General features: G+C 44.6%; 1 protein-coding gene across 1 annotated transcript in view; it reads right to left on the bottom strand.

Moving 5' to 3' along the window:
* LOC137333277 (Golgi-associated kinase 1A-like) overlaps positions 1-13,063 on the bottom strand; it is a 38,989-nt gene extending 25,926 nt beyond the window's left edge. The window contains exons 1-2 of the mRNA XM_067997440.1: positions 13,014-13,063; positions 730-792 (exon numbers count right to left, since the gene is read on the bottom strand). The gene's annotated coding sequence lies outside the window, so the exon portion shown is untranslated. The remainder of the gene's footprint in view (positions 1-729; positions 793-13,013) is intronic.
* Between the last annotated feature and the right edge of the window lie 7,431 nt (positions 13,064-20,494).

Genomic DNA, 20,494 nt, shown 5'->3' with positions numbered 1-20,494 from the left:
CTGTTTTATGGTACTTTATATCAGTGTGATGTATACTCTGTCTTATGGTATTTTTACATCAGTGCGATGTATACACCATTTTATGGTACTTTATAACAGTGTGATGTATACTCTGTTTTATGGTACTTTTATGTGCTTGCTACAAAAAAATGGGAATAATAAGGATGCTCTGCTAAGTACAAAAACTAAGCAACGATTAGCTGGATGCAGAGTTCAATGGTAATTATGTGAGTGTACTGTCCATTAGGTCAAAATCACAATCGTCCTGGATCCACCTGTAATGAGAGGTGGCATCAGCAGCTATAAAGCATCATTCTGTCCTCTTTCAGACCCAAAGTGGGCACCGATTCTGCCGGCTCATTCACACGTGTTCGAAATAAAAACCATCACCGTGTAAAATAACAAATGGCATTCGTGGCGCACCTCTAAATCTCAATGGGGCAGCTGAAGACATTCCCGCTCACAACAAGCATCTCGCTAACATTCAAGCCTAAAGTGAGCAGGAGGAAAAGAAAAGAGGAATAGCTTGCTGTGCTGGCAGGGATAGTTTATCTCACCTGTGAAAAGAAAATGAGTTATATCTCCTTCAGGCTCGTGAAGTGAACTCCGTATTCTTACTGTCGCAGTGAGTTAAACTCTGTCTACTGAGAGTAATGCGCTCCAATCATTGTCTTTTGAGAGCCAACCTTGAACAGTTCAGTAATCAGCAATGAGTAATCATGTTCCTACCTTGTATCATTCCATTGCATCGGACTGCCATGTGCTTCAGAAAGTTTGCAACGGCTTCTGCAACTGAAGCAGATTTAAGGATGAGGTGAGAGGAGTGGTTTGCTTCCTTTTTATACAGTTGAACCCAGTCCAATTGCACGTATCATTGGAAACAATACAACATGTTTGAACTTGAGACAATAATGGAGATAGACTGGGAGGGATTACCAGGTGGTTATATAATCCAAGGGGGCGTGGGATTCAGATAACATTATTAAAACTTCACCCTAACCATGAGAGAAATGTGAAATTATTTATTGAATCTGTTTTTATAGGTAATAACATACTTTGGGGGTCATTTTCAACTTCACCTCGTGGGCGTTAACCTGGGGAAGGGATCGCCCGCCCCTTACAGAATCCACCTCATTTTTATTTCCATTAACTTCAATGGAACGAAAATCAGGTGGTTTCTATTACAGGTAGTCGATCCGCACACTAGTTTTACACCAGGGCGGCAAGTTGAAAATGAATCCCATTGTGTTTTAATTTTATTTGCCGGGGGGGGGGGTGAGGGGACTTGTTACTCGGTATCAGATTCGCTGTTGTCTCAGTCCCAGCTCTTGATGGGGTGCCATGTACTTGATGTGCAGTGATAATTCACACAACAGCATTTATCAAGGGAATATCTGCAGTCGAGTGCAAGGAGGTTCTACCTCAGAAATCTATAATAGAGAGTACTTTTCTAGATTAGTACAGTCCTGCATGCTGACTTTCCACTTGACCTACTTTGATGAGATGAACAAGTTAATAAAACAAGCCAAAATGGTCTATTTCTCACACACCAACACAGTGGAACCCAGGCCCAGCCAATCCACACACTGGTGGAACAGCATGAGCCAAATATGTACTTTGTTAAAAATTTCACCTCATACCGGGCTGCCTTGTGACTTGGGGAGTGCACCAACATACTGAACAAAGGCAGATTCACACCTGCACATTTTTGGCAGTCATTCTGAATTAATTTACCCAGATCAATTTTCGCAAAAAAATGTGGATCGCACAATCGGGCAACTTTAAACAAGAAAAAATCAGTAGTTTCAAAAGGATCACCATGATTTATTTCCCTGCTAATGATACCGTGCTTTTATCCTGTAATACTCATTCTGACATTAACCGTCACTGCCATCACTTTGTTACTTTTTGAATATAGGTTTAAATACGGAGCAAACATCACTTGAAGAAGAAATGCAGCCACCTGCATTGTCACATAACCCTCAATTTTCTAAAATGGGGGCATGTCCTTACATTTTCTGAAGCCTCACAGCTAGGCCTCAAAACACCTGTAGGGATAATTAAATTAGAACTAGCCGCTGTCACTTACCATTACAGAAGCACAACTTCGAGAGGTATAGAGAAAATGGCTGCGTGCGTATGTAAAGGAATATTTTATATCACTGTGCAGTGCTACATTGTGAAGAGATGAAGCAGCTCAAACCTGAAATAGTCAGAATTTTGCTCAATGCTGACTTTCGCATCTCACTCCTACTCACTACTGCCATAAATGGGCTGATTCCTGGTGATTTCCCAGTCTTCCCAACGACGTCTGTGATAGGTGCCGCGCAGAGGTGAGGCGGACAGCGTTGTCTATAGCACCCAGTGTCAAGATGGATTATAGAATCAAAGAATCATAGAATGGTTGCAGAACGGAAGAAGGCCATTCGGCCCATCAAGTCCGTGCCAGCTCTCTGCATGAGCAATCCAGCTAGTCCCAGTCCCCGGCCCTTTCCCCGTAGCCCTGCAAATTTTTTCACTTCAAGTACTTATCCAATTCTCTTTTGAAAGTCATGATTGAATCTGCCTCCACCACCCACTCAGGCAGTGCATTCCAGATCTTAACCACTCGTTGTGTAAAAAAGTTTTTCCTCATGTCACCTTTGGTTCTTTTGCCAATCGCCTTAAATCTATGTCCTCTGGTTCTTGACCCTTCTGCCAATGGAAACAGTTTCTCTCTATCTACTCTGTCCAGACCCTTCATGATTTTGAATACCTCTATCAAATCTCCTCGCAACCTTCTCTGCTCTAAGGAGAACAATCCCAGCTTCTCCAGTCTATCCACGTAACTGAAGTCCTTCATCCCTGGAAACATTCTAGTAAATCTCTTCTGCACCCTCTCTAAGGCCATCACATCTTTCCTGAAGTGCGGTATCCAGAACTGGTCACCATAGTCCAGTTATGGCCAAGCCGATGTTTTATAAATGTTCATCATAACTTCCTTGCTTTTGTACTCTATGCCTCTATTTATAAAGCCCAGGATCCCGTATGCTTTTTGAACCGCTTTCTCAACCAGCCCTGCACCTTCAAAGATTTGTGCACATATACCCCCAGATCTCTCTGTTCCTGCACCCCTGTTAGAATTGCACCTTTTGGTTTATTTTGCCTTTTATCGTTCTTCCTACCAAAATGTATCAATTCGCACTTTTCTACGTTAAATTTCATCTGCCATATGTCCGCCCATTCCCCAGCCTGTCTATATCCTCTTGAAGTCTATCACTATCCTCCTCACTGTTCACTACACTTCCAAGTTCTGTGTCATCTACAAATTTTGAAATTGTGCCCTGTACACCCAAGTCCAAGTTATTAATATATATCAAGAAAAGCAGTGGTCCCAGCACCGACCCCTGGGGAACACCACTGTACATCTTCCTCCAGTCCGAAAAACAACCGTTCACCACTACTCTCTGTTTCCTGTCACTTAGCCAATTTCATATCCATGTGGCTACTGCCCCTTTTATTCCATGGGCTTCAACATTGATGACAAGCCTATTATGTGGCACTTTATCAACTGCCTTTTGGAAGTCCATATACACATCAACCGCATTGCCCTCATCAATCCTCTCTGTTACCTCATGAAAAAAACTCAATCAAGTTAGTTAAACACAATTTGCCTATACCAAATCCATGCTGGCTTTCCTTAATTAATCCACACTCATCCAAGTGACTATTAACTTTGTCCCTGATTATCTTTTCTAAAAGTTTCCCCACCACCGAGGTTAAACTGACTGGCCTATAGTTGCTGGGTTTATCCTTACACCCTTTTTTGAATAAGGGTGTAACATTTGCAATTCTCCAGTCCTCTAGCACCACCCCTGTATCTAAGGATGATTGGAAGATTATGCAATTTCCACCTTTACTTACCTCAGCAAACTAGGATGCATCCCATCCGGACCGGGTGACTAATTAAGTACAGCTAGCCTTTCTAATACCTGCTCTTTAACAATTTTTAGCCCATCCAGTATCTCAACTACCTCCTCTTTTATTGTGACTCTGGCAGCATCTTCTTCCTTGGTAAAGAAAAATGCGAAGTACTCATTCAGTATCTCAGCCATGCCATCTGCCTCCATGAGTAGATCTCCTTTTTGGTCTCTCATCGGTCCCACCCCTCGTCCTACTACCCGTTTACTGTTTATATGTCTATAGAAGATTCTCTTTTATATTAGCTGCCAGTCTATTCTCATACTCTCTCTTTGACCCTCTTATTTCCTTTTTCACTTCCCCTTTGTACTTTCTATATTCTGCCTGGCTCTCACTTGTATTATCAACCTGACATCTGTCATACGCCCCTTTTTTCTGCTTCATCTTACTCTCTATCTCTTTTCGTCATCCAGGGAGCTCTGGCTTTAGTTGCCCTACCTTTCCCCGTCGTGGGAATGTACCTAGACTGTACCTGAAAGTTATGGTGATAACTTTGGCCCATAAGGTGGCCTATCAATGCAACAATGATTTATTGCTATTTCTTTTCCCAATTTAAAAATTATTGTTTAATTGTAATCACCTTTAGATCCCCACGCAACATAGAGAGCATTCTGCTGCCGGAGGGTGGTTGGGGGGGGGCAGATGAGCAAGCTCGTTCCATGTCTCTGACGAGGGGGGGCAGATGAGCAAGCCCGTTCCATGTCTCTGACAAGGGGGGGCAGATGAGCAAACTCGTTCCATGTCTCTGACAAGGGGGGGGGCAGATGAGCAAGCCCGTTCCATGTCTCTGACAAGGGGGGGCAGATGAGCAAGCTCGTTCCATGTCTCTGACGAGGGGGGGCAGATGAGCAAGCTCGTTCCAAGTCTCTGACGAGGGGGGGCAGATGAGCAAGCTTGTTCCATGTCTCTGACAAGGGGGGGGCAGATGAGCAAGCTCATTCCATGTCTCTGACGAGGGGGGTGCAGATGAGCAAGCTCGTTCCATGTCTCTGACGAGGGGGGGCAGATGAGCAAGCTCGTTCCATGTCTCTGACGAGGGGGGGGCAGATGAGCAAGCTCGTTCCATGTCTCTGACGAGGGGGGGGCAGATGAGCAAGCTTGTTCCATGTCTCTGACGAGGGGGGGGCAGATGAGCAAGCTCGTTCCATGGGCTCAATTTTAGGGAGCAATTGCGGGTGCATTGGGGCAGGGGGGCTCCAAAAATCGTGGAAGTCCGGTTCAGGTTCAGAAGCTGGCTCCAACCTGCCGGTGGGATGACAGTTAAAGAGCCAAATGTACCTCAATGAGGTACTTACGGTACTTTACCTGTGACCGATGAAGTAATTGTAACGAGTTTTAACTTACCTGGGCGGCTTGCCCACCGCTTCTGATTCACGCCTGGTGTGAAGGGCCGGATCAGGGAAAAAGAAACAAAATAAATTACATAAAACACCATAGAAGGAAGTTAAAACACAAAATGAACCTACCTTTGCATCCTGCTCCCATGTCCGATGTCTCCCTTTCCAATCTCCCCTTCTTCACCCCCCCGATGTCCTCCCGATCTCCCCCTCACCCCCCCCATCTTCCCCTCACCCCCCCCCCATCTTCCCCTCACCCCCCCGATCTTCCCCTCAACCCCTCCCCGATCTTCCCCTCACCCTCCCCGATCTTCCCTCAACCCCTCCCCGATCTTCCCCTCACCCCCCCGATCTTCCCTCAACCCCCCCCCGATCTTCCCCTCAACCCCCCCCGATCTTCCCCTCAACCCCCCCCCGATCTTCCCCTCACCCTCCCCGATCTTCCCTCACCCCCCCCGATCTTCCCCTCACCCCCCCCGATCTTCCCTCCCCCCCCCGATCTTCCCCTCACCCTCCCCGATCTTCCCCTCACCCCCCGATCTTCCCCTCAACCCCCCCCCGATCTTCCCCTCTCCCCCCCCCGATCTTCCCCTCACCCTCCCCGATCTTCCCCTCAACCCCCCCCCGATCTTCCCCTCTCCCCCCCCCGATCTTCCCTCTCCCCCCCGATCTTCCACTCTCCCCCACCCCCGATCTTCCACTCTCCCCCCCCCCCCCGATCTTCCATTCTCCCCCCCCCCCCCAATCTTCCATTCTCCCCCCCCCCCAATCTTCCATTCTCCCCCCCCCCAATCTTCCATTCTCCCCCCCCCCCAATCTTCCATTCTCCCCCCCCCCCCAATCTTCCATTCTCCCCCCCCCAATCTTCCATTCTCCCCCCCCCCAATCTTCCATTCTCCCCCCCCCAATCTTCCATTCTCCCCCCCCCCCCCAATCTTCCATTCTCCCCCCCCCCCCCCAATCTTCCATTCTCCCCCCCCCCCCCCCAATCTTCCATTCTCCCCCCCCCCCCCAATCTTCCATTCTCCCCCCCCCCCCCAATCTTCCATTCTCCCCCCCCCCAATCTTCCATTCTCCCCCTGGATCTTCCAATCCCCCCCCCTCCAGCCTTCAGTTCCAGCACCGGATGACGTTTGGCTCTCTGTCTCTTTCTCTCCCCCATGCCTCGCGTTGCAGCTCCTTTTTGTTTATTCGTTCATGGGATGTGGGCGTCGCTGGCGAGGCCGGCATTTATTGCCCATCCCTAACGGCAGCCAGTCTTTTAATCTGGCTGGCTATCGGGCGTGAAACCCGGAGAGGACGTTAATCATCAGCAATCAACGTGCGATCGCGTCGGAAACGGTAAGTTTAGTTCATGTGGGTTTGCCACACGCACCTTCACCCCACACCTCCCCCGCCAATCCGCCACCATTGCAAAATCGACCCCCATGTCTCTGACAGGGGTGGGGCCAGATGGGCAAGCTCATTCCATGTCTCTGACAGGTGGGGCCAGATGGGCAAGCTCATTCCATGTCTCTGACAGGGGTGGGGGGGCAGATGGGCAAGCTCATTCCATGTTTCTGACAGGGGGGTGGGCAGATGGGCAAGCTCATTCCATGTCTCTGACAGGGGGGTGGGCAGATGGGCAAGCTCACTCAATGTCTCTTACAGGGGGGGTGGGCAGATGAGCAAGCTCATTCCATGTCTCTGACAGGGGGGGTGCAGATGGGCAAGCTCATTCCATGTCCTCTGACAGGGGGGGTGGGTGGGGGGGCAGATGGGCAAGCTCATTCCATGTCTCTGACAGGGGGGGGGCAGATAGGCAATCTCATTCCATGTCTCTGACAGGGGGGGCGGGCAGATGAGCAAGCCCATTCCATGTCTCTGACAGGGTGGGGGGGGGGGGGTGCAGATGGGCAAGCTCACTCCATGTCTCTGACAGTGGGGGGGCAGATGGGCAAGCTCATTCCATGTCTCTGACAGGGGGGGGGCAGATGGGCAAGCTCATTCCATGTCTCTGACGGGGAGGGGCAGATGGGCAAGCCCATTCCATGTCTCTGACAGGGGGGGGGCAGATGGGCAAGCTCATTCCATGTCTCTGACAGGGGGGGGGGGGGGCAGATGGGCAAGCCCATTCCATGTCTCTGACAAAGGGGGGGGGGCAGATGGGCAAGCTCATTCCATGTCTCTGACAAGGTGGGGGTGCAGATGGGCAAGCTCATTCCATGTCTCTGACAGGGGGATGGGCGGGCAGATGGGCAAGCTCATTCCATGTCTCTGACCGGGAGTGGGGGGGCAGATGGGCAAGCTCATTCCATGTCTCTGACCGGGAGTGGGGGGGCAGATGGGCAAGCTCATTCCATGTCTCTGCCGAAGCTCCTTTCGAACAGGCTGCTGGGAGGCAAGTGAGAACCACCTAGGTAACTCCTGGCATGGCAGTGTTTGGGGATTTCCATATGAAAAGTCACAGGCACAAACCAATGTCCTTCCACTCCACTGTACCTTGACAACAACAACTTGCATTTATATAGCGCCGTTAACGCAGTAAAACGTCCCAAGGCACTTCACAGCCAAGATTGATTTCTGAGTACTGCGTTCGGTTCTGGGCATCGCACCTCAGGAAGGATATATTGGTCTTGGAGGGGGTGCAGTGCAGATTTACCAGAACGATGACGGGGCTTAAAGGTTGCATAGACTAGGCTTGTATTCCCTTGAGCATAGAAAAGTAAGAGGTGATCTAATTGAGGTATTTAAGATGATTAAAAGAGTTAGGGTAGATAGAGGGAAACTATTTCCTCTGGTGTGGGAGTCCAGAACAAGGGGGCATAACCTTAAAATTAGAGCTAGGCCATTCAGGGGTGAAGTCAAGAAATACTTCTTTACACAAAGGTTGGGGAAATCTGGAACTCTCCTCCCCAAAAAGCTGTTGAGGTTGGGGGTCAATTGAAAATTTCAAAACTGAGGTTGATAGATTTTGTTAGGCAAGGGTATTAAGGGCTACGGAACCAAGGCTGGTAGATAGAAAGAGCGGGGCCTATTAGAGACCAAAAAGGTAACCTATGTGTGGAGGCGGAAGATGTGGGTATGGTTTTTAATGAATATTTTGCATCTGTCTTCACAAAAGAGGGGGAACAATGCAGAGGTTGTAGTTAAGGAGCAGGAGTATGAAATATTGGATGGGATAAACATAGTGAGAGAGGAAATATTAAGGGGTTTAGCATCTTTGAAAGTAGATAAATCACCAGGCTCAGATTAAATGTATCCCAGGCTGTTAAAAGAAGCAAGGGAGGAAATAACAGAGGCTCTGACCATCATTTTCCGATCCTCCCTGGCTACAGGCATGGTGCCGGAGGATTGGAGGACTGCTGACATTGTAACGTTGTTTAAAAAGGGAGATAAGGATAAACCTAGTAATTATAGGCCAGTCAGTCTAACTTCGGTGGTGGGCAAATTATTGAATCAATTCTGAGGGACAGTATAAACCATCATTTAGAAAGGCACGGATTAATCAAGGACAGTCAGCGTGGATTTGTTAAGGGAAGGTCGTGTCTGACTAACTTGATTGAATTTTTTGAGGAGGTAACAAGGAGTCCACATGGATTTTAGCAAAGCTTTTGACAAGGCCCCACATGGCAGACTGGTCAAAGAAGTACAAGCCCATGGGATCCGAGGGAAAGTGGCAAACTGGATCCAAAATTGGCTCAGTGACAGGAAGCAAAGGGAAATGGTCGACGGGTGTTTTTGTGAATGGAAGGCTGTTTCCAGGGGGGTTCTACAGGGTACAGTACCAGGTCCCTTCCATTTTGTGGTATATATTAATGATTTAGACTTAAATGTAAGGGGCATGATTAAGAAGTTTGCAGATGATACAAAAATGGCTGTGTGGTTGATAGTGAGGAGGAAAGCTGTAGAATGCAGGAAGATATACGAACATACGAATTAAGAACAGGAGTAGGTCATTCGGCCCCTCGAGCCTGCTCTGCCATTTGATAAGATCATGGCTGATCTGATTGTGACCTCAACCCTACTTTCCCGTCTACCTACTATAACCTTTGACTCCTTTGTTAATCAGGAATCTATCTAACTCAGCCTTAAAAATATTCAATGACCCTGCCTCCACCGCTCTCTGAGAAAACATTTCTCCTCATCTCTATCTAAAATGGGAGACACCTTATCTTTAAACTGTGGCCCCCTAGTTCTAGTCTCTCCCACAAGGGGAAACATCCTCTCAGCATCTACCCCTTCAAGTCCCCTCAGGATCTTATGTTTCAATAAGATCACCTCTCATTCTTCTAAACTCCAGTGTATACAGGCCCAACTTGTCCAACCTTTCCTCATAAGATAACCCCCTCATCCTAGGAATCAGTCGCGTGAACCTTCTCTGAACCGCCTCTAAAGCAATTATGTTCTTTCTTAAATAAGGAGACCAAAACTGCACACAGTATTCTAGATGTGGTCTCACCAATGCCCTGTACAACTGTAGCAAAACATCCTTACTTTTATATTCCATTCCCCTTGCAATAAATGACAACATTCCATTTGCCTTCCTAATCACTTGCTGTACCTGCATACTAACTCTTTGTGATCCATGTACTAGGACACCCAGATCCCTCTGTACCTCAGAGTTCTGCAATCTCTCTCCATTTAAATAATATACTGCTTTTCTATTCCTCCTACCAAAGTGGACAAGTTCACATTTTCCCACATTATACTCCATCTGCCAAATTTTTGCCCACTCACTTAACCTATCAATATCCCTTTGCAGACTCCTTATGTCCTCTTCACAACTTACTTTCCTACCTACCTTTGCATCAGCAGCAAATTTAGCAACCATACATTCGGTCCCTTCATCCAAGTCATTGATATAGATTGTAAATAGTTGAGGCCCCAGCACTGATCCCTGTGGCACTCCACTCGTTACATCTTGCCAACCTGAAAATGACCTATTTATGCCTTCTCTCTGTTTCCTGTTAGCTAACCAATCCTTTATCCATGCTGATATGTTACCCCCTGCACCATGAGCTCTTATCTTGTGTAGTAGCCTTTGATGTGGCACCTTGTCAAAAGCCTTCTGGAAATCCAAGTACACCACATCCACAGGATCCCCTTTATCTACATTGCTCGTTACTTCTCCAAAGAACTCTAATAAATTAGTCAAATATGATTTCCCTTTCACAAAGTCGTGTTGACTCTGCCTGATTGCATTGAGATTTTCTAAGTGCCCTGCTATAACCTCCTTAATAATAGATTCTAGCACTTTCCCTATGACAGATGTTAAGCTAACTGGCCTGTAGTTTCCTGCTTTCTATCTCCCTTTTTCCTTGAATAGAGGAGTAACATTTGCTATTTTCCAATCTGATGGGACCCTTCCAGAATCTAGGGAATTTTGGAAAATTAATACCAATGCATCTACTATCTCTGCAGCCACTTCAATTTAAGACCCTAGGATGAAATCCGTCAGGACCTAGGGACTTGTCAGCTTTTGGTTCTAATATTTTTTTCAGAATCCTTACCCTGGTGATTGCAAATGTTTTAAGTTCCTCCCTCCCTTTCACCTTTTGATTCATAATTATTCCTGGCTTGTTATTTCTATCCTCTACAGTGAGGACGGACGCAAAATATCTGTTCAATTCATCCGCCATTTCCTTATTCTCCATTATTAATTCCCCAGACTCTCTCTCTGGAGGACCAATGCTCACTTTACTTACTCTTTTCCTCTTTAAATACCTGTAGAAACTCTTACTACCTGTTTTTATATTTCTAGCTAGCTTTTTCTTGTACTCTAATTTCTCCCTCCTTATTATTCTTTTAGTCATTCCTTGCTGTTTTTTATATTCTGTCCAATCTTCTGACCTGCCACTAATCTTCGTGGAATTGTATGCTTTTTCTTTCAATTTGATACTATCTTTAACTTGCTTAGTTAGCCACGGATGGTACGTCCTTCCCAGAGAGTCTTTCTTTCTCACTGGAATGTATCTTTGCTGAGTGTTATGAAATATCTCATTAAATGTCTGCCACTGCATCTCTACTGACCTATCCCTTAACCTAATTTTCCAGTTCACTTTAGCCAGCTCTCTCTTCATGCCCTCATAATTGCCCTTATTTAAGTTTAAAACACTAGTCTTAGACTTACTCTTCTCTCCCTCAAACTGATTGCGAAATTCAATCATATTGTGATCACTGCTACCGAGAGGCTCCTTTACAGTGAGGTCATTAATTAATCCTGTCTCATTACCCATTACCAGATCTAGAATAGCCTGCTCTCTGGTTGGGTCTAGAACGTGCTGCTCTAAGAAACTGTCCTGAAAGCACTCTATGGACTCATCTTGCAGGCTACCTTTACCAATCAGATTCTTCCAATCTATATGTAGATTAAAATCACCCATGATTATCGCTGTTCCTTTCTCACAAGCCCCCATTACGTCTTCCTGTATACCCTGTCCTACAGTGTGGTTACTGTTAGGGGGTCTATGAACTACTCCCACAGGTGACTTCTTGCCTTATCAATGGACTGGTCAGGTGGGCAGAAAAGTGTCAAATGGAATTCAATCCAGAGAAGTGTGAGGTAATGCATTTGGGGAGGGCAAACAAGGCAAGGGACTACACAATAAATGGGAGGATACTGAGAGGTATAGAGGAAAAGAGAGACCTTGGAGTGCATGTCCACAGATCCCTGAAGGTGGCAGGACAGGTAGATAAGGTTGTTAAAAAGGCATATGGGATACTTTCCTTTATTAGCCGAGGCATAGAATATAAGAGCAGGGAGGTTATGCTAGAACTTTATAAAACACTAGTTAGGCCACAGCTTGAGTACTGCGCACAGTTCTGGTCATCACATCACAGAAAAGATGTGATTGCACTGGAGAGGGTACAGAGGAGATTTACGAGGATGTTGCCAGGGCTGGAGGATTTTAGCTGAGGAAAGATTGGATAGGCTGGGGTTGTTTTCTTTGGAACAGAGAAGGCTGAAGGGTGATTTAATTGAGATGTATAAAATTATGAGGGGCCTAGATAGAGTGGATAGGAAGGACCTATTTCCCTTAGCGGAGCGGTCAATAACCAGGGGGGGCATAGATTTAAAGTGATTGGTAGAAGGATTAGAGGGGAGCTGAGGAAAATATTTTTCACCCAAAGGGTGGTAGGGGTCTGGAACTCACTGCCTGAAAGGGCGGGAGAGGCAGAAATCCTCATCACATTTAAAAAGTACTTGGATATGCACATGAAGTGCCATAACCTACAGGGCTACGGACCAAGTGCTGGAAAGTGTGATTAGGCTGGGTAGCTCTATTTCAACCGGCACATACACGATGGGCTGAGTGGCCTCCTTCTGTGCCATAAATTTTCTATGTTTCTATGAGATAAGATACAGATTAGCCATGATCTAAGTGAATGGCGGATCAGGCTTGAGGGGCTAAATGGCCTACACCTGTTCCTATGATACTACTGAATTGCAGCTTAACAAGACCAAAGAGAAGGAAAAGCCTCGTTCTAAATCATACCATGACACTATTTACACAGTGTTCAATGAGCTGTACCACTCTTTGGCTGACTGATAAAAGCACTTTCAACACCCCCAGACACACACACACACGCACACAGACACACGGACATAATCAGACAGACACACGCAGTCATGCTGAAAAGAAGCTGCAGTTACCTGTCTGACCGAGATTGTTTTCTTTGTGAATGCAAAGAATTTAACCTAAAAGATATTGGAATCCTTTTGAAAATTGTTACCTTTCAGATTCTGGAGCAGGTTCCTTTAAATCGGCCTGTACTTTGGCCTTTTACCCGAGAGTCAGACCTTTGATATCCCACAACAATAAAATCCTGATAGGTGGACACAATTCAATCCATAATTGGAAAGAAGCCCCAATATACCTGAATAATTTGGACTGCTTATCTTACATTGCACAACATGTGTGGGTTTACTCATTTATTTTTAACCAGCATTGCATGAGCACCATAACTGCTCGACAGTGAACAGTATCATAGAAGCTTCATCGTGTAGAACATTCATCAACACCATTATTAAATGAGTTTTCCATTCCACCTTATACTGGAAGATGCCATTCAGCCTATCAACCCCATGCTATCATTGGATCTATCCAACCTACTTAATCTCCTGAAGATATTCTGGAAAGTTTCTCCATGCCATCAAAAATAAATCAAGCAAAACCCCAGAGCATCTACCTAACCTCACATCCTGCATCATTCATCTTTGACTAACTATTGTGGTACAAGTATATAGACAAACTCATGCTGATGTCACTCACCAATATGGAGTGTCCACTAGATTGGCCTGACTACTGTACCATCTAATAACAAAGGACTATTTCAATAGAAAATGGAACATTACTTTTTTTTTTAGTTTAGTCAAGGCTTACTCCACTTTCACTAATTACGCTTTTAAAACGCCTGCTGCGTTCCCTTTAACTTTTTTTGTTCCAGTGAAATTTTAAAAATAAATAACCTTTCTTCATAACTGTAACCTCTCGTTCCTAGGATTCTACTGAATCGTTGCTGGACCCTTTCCATTGCTCGAATATCCTTCCTATACTTGGTGTCCAGAGCTGCACACATTGGGGTGAATTTCCACTTTAACCGCTGGATGGAAAACAGGTGGTAGCAGATTGACCACCCGTTATACATCCCGCTATTGAAGTCAATGTAAAATAAAATGGGGCGGGTGTTAAACAGACTCCCGATCTGCTCCCGCCTGTTTTCCCCCAACATTTCAACTCTAGCCTAACCAATGTCTTGTACAATGTAATCTCACTCCTTTCTTCTATATTCGGTGCTCTTATGTGTCAAGTCCAGAACTCCATTTGCCTTCTTGCCCTGCATTCCCATCTTTAAAGACTGATGTATTCATTTCCAGACATCGTTCTCCTCCTCCACCCTGTTAAGGATCTTGCCGTTTAGGGTATATTTCTTTTGACTGCTCTTTTTCAAAAAATGGGCTTCTTTACATTTCTCTGCATTAATCTGCATCTGCCACCTATCTGTCCACCTCACTAACCTCTCTATGTCCACCTGCAATCCCCAGAGTTTTTCTTTCCAGTTTGCCAAGCCCTCTCATTTGGTATCAGTAAGCTTTGATATCATTGCCTCTTGTGCCCATATCTAAATTGTTTATATAAATGAGAAACAAAAGAGGTCCCAGCACAGCTCCTTAGGCCACACCACTATCCACATCCTGTCAATATGAAAAACATCCATTTGCCTCTACTCTGCTTTCTATCCACTAGCTATCCCTCTATCCATGCAACTGCATTCCCCTTACACCAAGTATTTTAACTTTTAGAACAAGTTTTTTATGCGGCACCTTATCAAGCACCTTCTGAAAATTCGTATGTACAACATCCATCATAGTCACTTTATCTTTACATCTTAATTTCCTCAAAAAATTCAATTAAATTAGTCCAGCATGACCTACCCTTACAAAACCGTACAGACTGTCCTTGATCTGCAATTCTGAGTGTTCACTAATTTCATCCCATGTTACGGACTCTAGAAGTTTGGTCATAACTGAGGTTAGACTAACTGCCCTGTAATTTCCTGGTTGATTCATTTCCTCTTTCTTGAACATTTTCCACTCACCAGTCATTTTGCACGTTCCCATTTTGAGTTATGCTTACTGCCTCTCCTATTCTCATCTGCTATCTCCTCTGCTACCTCTTCTGCTATCTCCTCTACTACCTCTTCTGCTATCTCCTCTACTACCTCTTCTGCTATCTCCTCTACTACCTCCTCTGCTATTTCCTCTACAATAGAAACAAAGAAAGTTAAGGCACAGAAGTAGGCTATTTGGCCCATTGTGTTCGTGCCGGCCGAAAAAGAGCCATCCAGCTTAATCCCACTTTCCAGCACTTGATCCATAGCCTTGTAGGTTACAGAACTTTAAGTACACATCCAAGTACTTTTTAAATGAGTTGAGGGTTTTTGCCTCTCCCACCCTTTCAGGCAGTGAGTTCCAGACCCCTCCACCCTCTGGGTGAAATAAATTCTCCTCAGCTCCCCTCTAATCCTTCTACCAATTACTTTAAATCGATGCTCCTGACCCCTCTGCTAAGGGAAATAGGTCCTCCCTATCCACACTTATCTAGGTCCCTCATCATTTTATACACCTCAATTAAATCTCCCCTCAGCCTCTTTTGTTCCAAACAAAACAACCCCAGTCTATCCAATCTTTTCTCATAGCTAAAATTCTCCAGCCCTGGCAATATCCTCGTAAATCTCCTCTGTATCCTCTCTAGTGCAATCACATCTTATCTGTAATGTGGTGATCAGAACTGTACGCAGTACTCAAGCTGTGGCCTAACTAGTGTTTTATACAGTTCCAGCATAACCTCCCTGCTCTTATATTCTATGCCTCGGCTAATAAAGTATCCTATATACTTTCTTAACCACCTTATCTACCTGTCTTGCCACCTTCAGGGATCTGTGGACATGCACTCCAAGGTCCCTCTCTTCCTCTACACCTCTCGGTATCCTCCCATTTATTGTGTACTCCTTGCCTTGTTTGCCCTCCCCAAATGCATTACCTCACACTTCTCTGGATTGAATTCCATTTGCCACTTTTCTGCCCACCTGACCAGTCCATTGATATCTTCCTGCGGTCTGCAGCTTTCCTCCTCACTATCAACCACACGGCCAATTTTTGTATCATCTGCAAACTTCTTGATCTATGCCCCCTACATTTAAGTCCAAATCATTAATATATACCACAAAAAGCAAGGGGCCTAGTACTCAGCCCAGCAGAAACTCACTGGAAACAGTCATCCAGTCACAAAAACGATCTCCTCTGCTTTCACCTGTGCTACCTCCTCTGCCAACTCTTCCCCAACCTCTTTCAATATTCTGGGATGGAGCCATCTGGGTCTAGGATTTTATCTACTTTTCATTCCATTAAATTTCTTTTAAGTACAGTTTTCTTTTATCTCAGAAATGAGCTCTTCCACATCTTCCCTGGGCTGCAGACCAAACAGGTGAGCAGGGCAGTAAAGAGAAAAAAGAACAGAAAAACTGGAGACAGAGAAAGGACTGAAGCTGAGATCCTCCACAGTGAGGGAGGTAAAGGCTACAACAAAGAAGAACCACCAGCACTGCCCAGTGCCAAGTCATGTGGAGATGCCGGTGATGGACTGGGGTGGACAAATGTAAGGAATCTTACAACACCAGGTTATAGTCCAACAAATTTATTTTAAAATCACAAGCTTTCGGAGATTATCCCCTTCGTCAGGTGAATGAGTGAAAAGGTTCTCAAATCGCATATCTTATATTAGGCTGGGACAGCATCACACCAATCAAAAGGTGTCGTTGTTATTCAAACAGGCCAGTCACGGAGAACAGCACGTCCCAGTACACTGGATATACATTGTGTCTATTACACAGACAGACAGAAAGAGACCCAAATGGCAGAGAGAGAGAGAGAGAGAGAATATTTTATTAAGTCATGTGTTGACAGAGTACAAGGGTAACCGAGCATAACCTCAGCAATGTCACATGAGACAACTGAAATCATTATCTCTTAAATTAATGGCTCAAAACCATATCTAAATTCTGGTTATTATAACTGTTATGCATATTGACTCTTACAAATTATAAGGATGTACACATTGTAATGATTAAGTGCCAATAAGAATTAATTAACTGTATCGTACAAGAGTAGCAGATAGAGAGGTCTGTACCATTGTGGTAGTAAATAAATATAATTTTGGATTCAGCTAATTGTGTCTGAGTATTTAAGTGACTATAACAACTGTATCGACAAACCTGGCCAAAGCAAGCATTACAGCCCCCTTGTAGCTACAATCAGCAAAACAGGCGTGCATCAGTGAAAATAACTTGAATTAATTATGTGGCTCTCAAATTTCTTGTTGGCAAAATGAATAATTCAATTTTGCTTTACTCTTTTTTTCAAACATTGGCATCTAATGTAATGAGGTATCTAACATTTGAAAGTCTCTGCTTTCTAACATAGCCATTTTGTTTTAATCCATCCTTTTTTGGTCGTCATCTCCATCCTTGAGGTCCACTTGTGCTGCAGGTCATTCTGTATCCATGAGGGTGGGCGTAGGGCCCGTTCTCAGGTCTCAGCAACCAGGCTCCAGGAAATGTGCAAAAGCAGCAAAGGATAATGCCCTCTGATACTTTCCCTTCCTGTAGTAAAGTGCCTTACCCTAACAACCCAGGATACTGGGAAAGCTGGGAATTGGGACTAAATGGGTTGCTCTTTCAGAGACTCTACACAGGCACAGTTGAATGTTCTCCTTCTATGCTGTAAGATTCTATGATTTTATAACCAGTCACCATGCAGAGAATTATGAGTCCCCGGTTGACGGTATCAGGATAGGTTTAGAGTGAGACAATGAGATCCATAATACTACAAAGGACACCATGGCTCCTGTACTTCTGAGACCAGGGGGCGGGAGAAGTTAATATCATTTCTGGAGAGCAACTGATCAAGTTTGAATAGTGGAAATGTGGGGCAGATAGAGGGATAAAAATTTAGAGAAATTAGTTTGGTTAAAAGAAGACAAAGAAGACAACCTAGGATCCTCAGGGAGATGAGAGAGGAAATTGTGGAAGCCCTAGAAATGATTTTGCAGGGCTGTATTGAGTGTGGATAAGTGCTGGAGGATTGGAGAATGGTCAATGTAGTATCCATTTTTAAAAAGGGAGAATAGCTAACTTGGGTAATTATAGGCCAGTTAGCTTAACATCTGTGTTAGGGAAAGATTTAGGTTCTTTCATTCAGGATGAGATCACCACAGGGATAACTTTCAACTTCAGCAGGAGTAAAAAGCTGATCAGATCGGCCACCTGTATACACCCCGCCCGACTGAAGTTAGTGGAAAGGAAAACCGGGCGGGACGCATAACCAGCGGCTGAATCGATACCTCCAGTTTTCCACCCCACTAAAGATGAACATTACCCCCTGTGTATCTGGATAAAGAGAAATAGTTAGAAGGAACCAGCATAATTTCAATGGGATGATCGTGCTTGACAAACCTCATAGAATTCTTTGAGAAGGTAACAGACATAGTAGCTAGGGAAATGCAGTGAATGTAGTGTACATGGACTTTAGAAAAGCATTTAACAAGGTACCACATAGGAGATTACTACAGAGGATTAAAGATGGTGGAATTAGGAGGATTGCAAATTTGATTAAAATTTGGTTAGAAGGGAAAAAGCAGAGAGTAGGATGTGAGGGCTGTTTCTCAGAGTGGTTGGAAGTGGGCAGTGGTATCCCTCAGGGTTCAGTACTGGGGCCATTCCTGTTCACTGCGTATATCAACGATTTAGATATAGGCCTATAGAGAGTGGTGTCCCAGTTTGCAGGTGATACAAAATAGGAGGTATAGTTAATTCTTTAGAAGACCAAAAGAAGCTGCACAGGGATTTTGATGAGATGGGGGAATGGGTTTAAAAATAGCAGATGGAATTCAATGTCAGTAAGTATGAAGTGATATATTTTGCTAAAAAAAAATTAGCAGTAATTATACTCTAAATATCCACTTCGGAAGGAAAAACAGAAATGCAGTGTATTTTTTAAATGGTGAGATTGAGAAATGTCGATGTTCAAAGGGACCTGGGTGTCCTTGTACATGAGTCACTGAAAGCTAACATGCAGGTGCAGCAAGCAATTAGGAAGGCAAATGGTATGTTGGCCTTTATTACAAGAGGATTTGAGTACAGGAGTAAAGATGTCTTACTGCAATTATATAGGACCTTGGTGAGACCACACCTGGAGGATTATGTACAATTTTGGTCTCCTTACCTAAGAAACGATATACTTGCCATAGAGGAAGTGCAATGAAGTTTCACCAGATTGATTCCTGGGATGGCGGAATTGTCATATGAGGAGAGATTGAGTAGACTAGGCCTGTATTCTCGAGAGTTTAGAAGAACGAGAGGTGATTTCATTGAAACGTACAAAATTCTTACAGGGCTCGACAGGTAGATGCAGGGAGGATAATTCCCCTGGCTGGGGAGTCTAGAACCAGGGGTCACAGTCTCAGAATAAGGGGTAGGCCATTTAGGACTGAGATGAGGAGAAATTTCTTCACTCAGAAGTGTGGTGAATCTTTGGAATTTTCTACCCCAGAGGGCTGCGAAGGCTCAGTCATTGAGTACATTCAAAACAGAGATCGATAGATTTCTAGATATTAAAGGCATCAAGGGATATGGGGATAGTGCAGGAAAATGGCGTTGAGGTAGAAGATCAGCCATGATCTTGTTGAATGGCAGAGCAGGCTCGAGGGGCCGGATGGCCTACTCCTGCTCCTATTTCTTATGTTCTTATGTAAATAGAATTAGGCTTGATGCTTTGGAAGAGCAGAGGAATTTGGGGTACAGGTTCACAGGACATTAAAGGCAGCACCTCAGGTTGATAAAGCTTTAAAAAAAAGCTAATGGAATTCTGGATTTTAATCACAAGAGATATATAACATAAAAGCTAAGATATAATGATGAGCCTATATAAAATCTTAATAAAGACATAAGAAAGTACTGTGTGCAGTATTGGGCACCACATTATAGGAAGGATGTTGAGGCTTTAGAGTGAACGTAGAATGCTAGAATGCTGCCTGATATGAAGAATTACAAATATGAAGGAAGGCTTGAAAGATTGGGTATTGTTTTGTTAGAATAACACAGATTGTGGGGCGATATAATAGAAGTGTTTAAAATTATGAAAGGATGCAATGGGATGGGTTTCCAGTAGTTGAGGGATTACGAATGAGGGGCCATAGATACAAGATTAAATGCAAGAGATTTAGAACAGAAAGCAGGAAAAACGTCTTTACACAAAGATTTGTGAGGCTGTGGAATTCACTTTCAGGGTTAGTGGTTAAGGTAGAACCTATGTCAAAAGTCAAGATTAGATTGGATAGGTGGATAAAGGAAAAGGGGACAAAAGGATATAGGAACCAGGTGGGTAAATGTCGACACGGACTGGTTGGGCCGAATGGCCTGTTTCCATGTTGCAACTTCTATACATTTCACTGATCTTTTGCAATATTGGGGATCAAGGATGACACATTGGGCCATAGGGTGGTAGGATCTGGCTTTGGAACATAAGACAACATGAAATGCAAAAAGGCCATTTAGCCCATCGAGGCGGCTCTGAGCAACATTGCAGAAACCGGAGAACAGGTCATTTGACTACCAGTCTGGGTGAAGGATGGAACTTTATACAAATGGACCTAAAA

Source organism: Heptranchias perlo, chromosome 16, assembly GCF_035084215.1.
Source record: "Heptranchias perlo isolate sHepPer1 chromosome 16, sHepPer1.hap1, whole genome shotgun sequence".
NCBI classification, from domain to species: Eukaryota; Metazoa; Chordata; class Chondrichthyes; order Hexanchiformes; family Hexanchidae; genus Heptranchias; species Heptranchias perlo.
The sequence above is the reverse complement of the archived record's forward strand: the minus strand, read 5'-3'. Positions and strand labels throughout refer to the sequence as shown.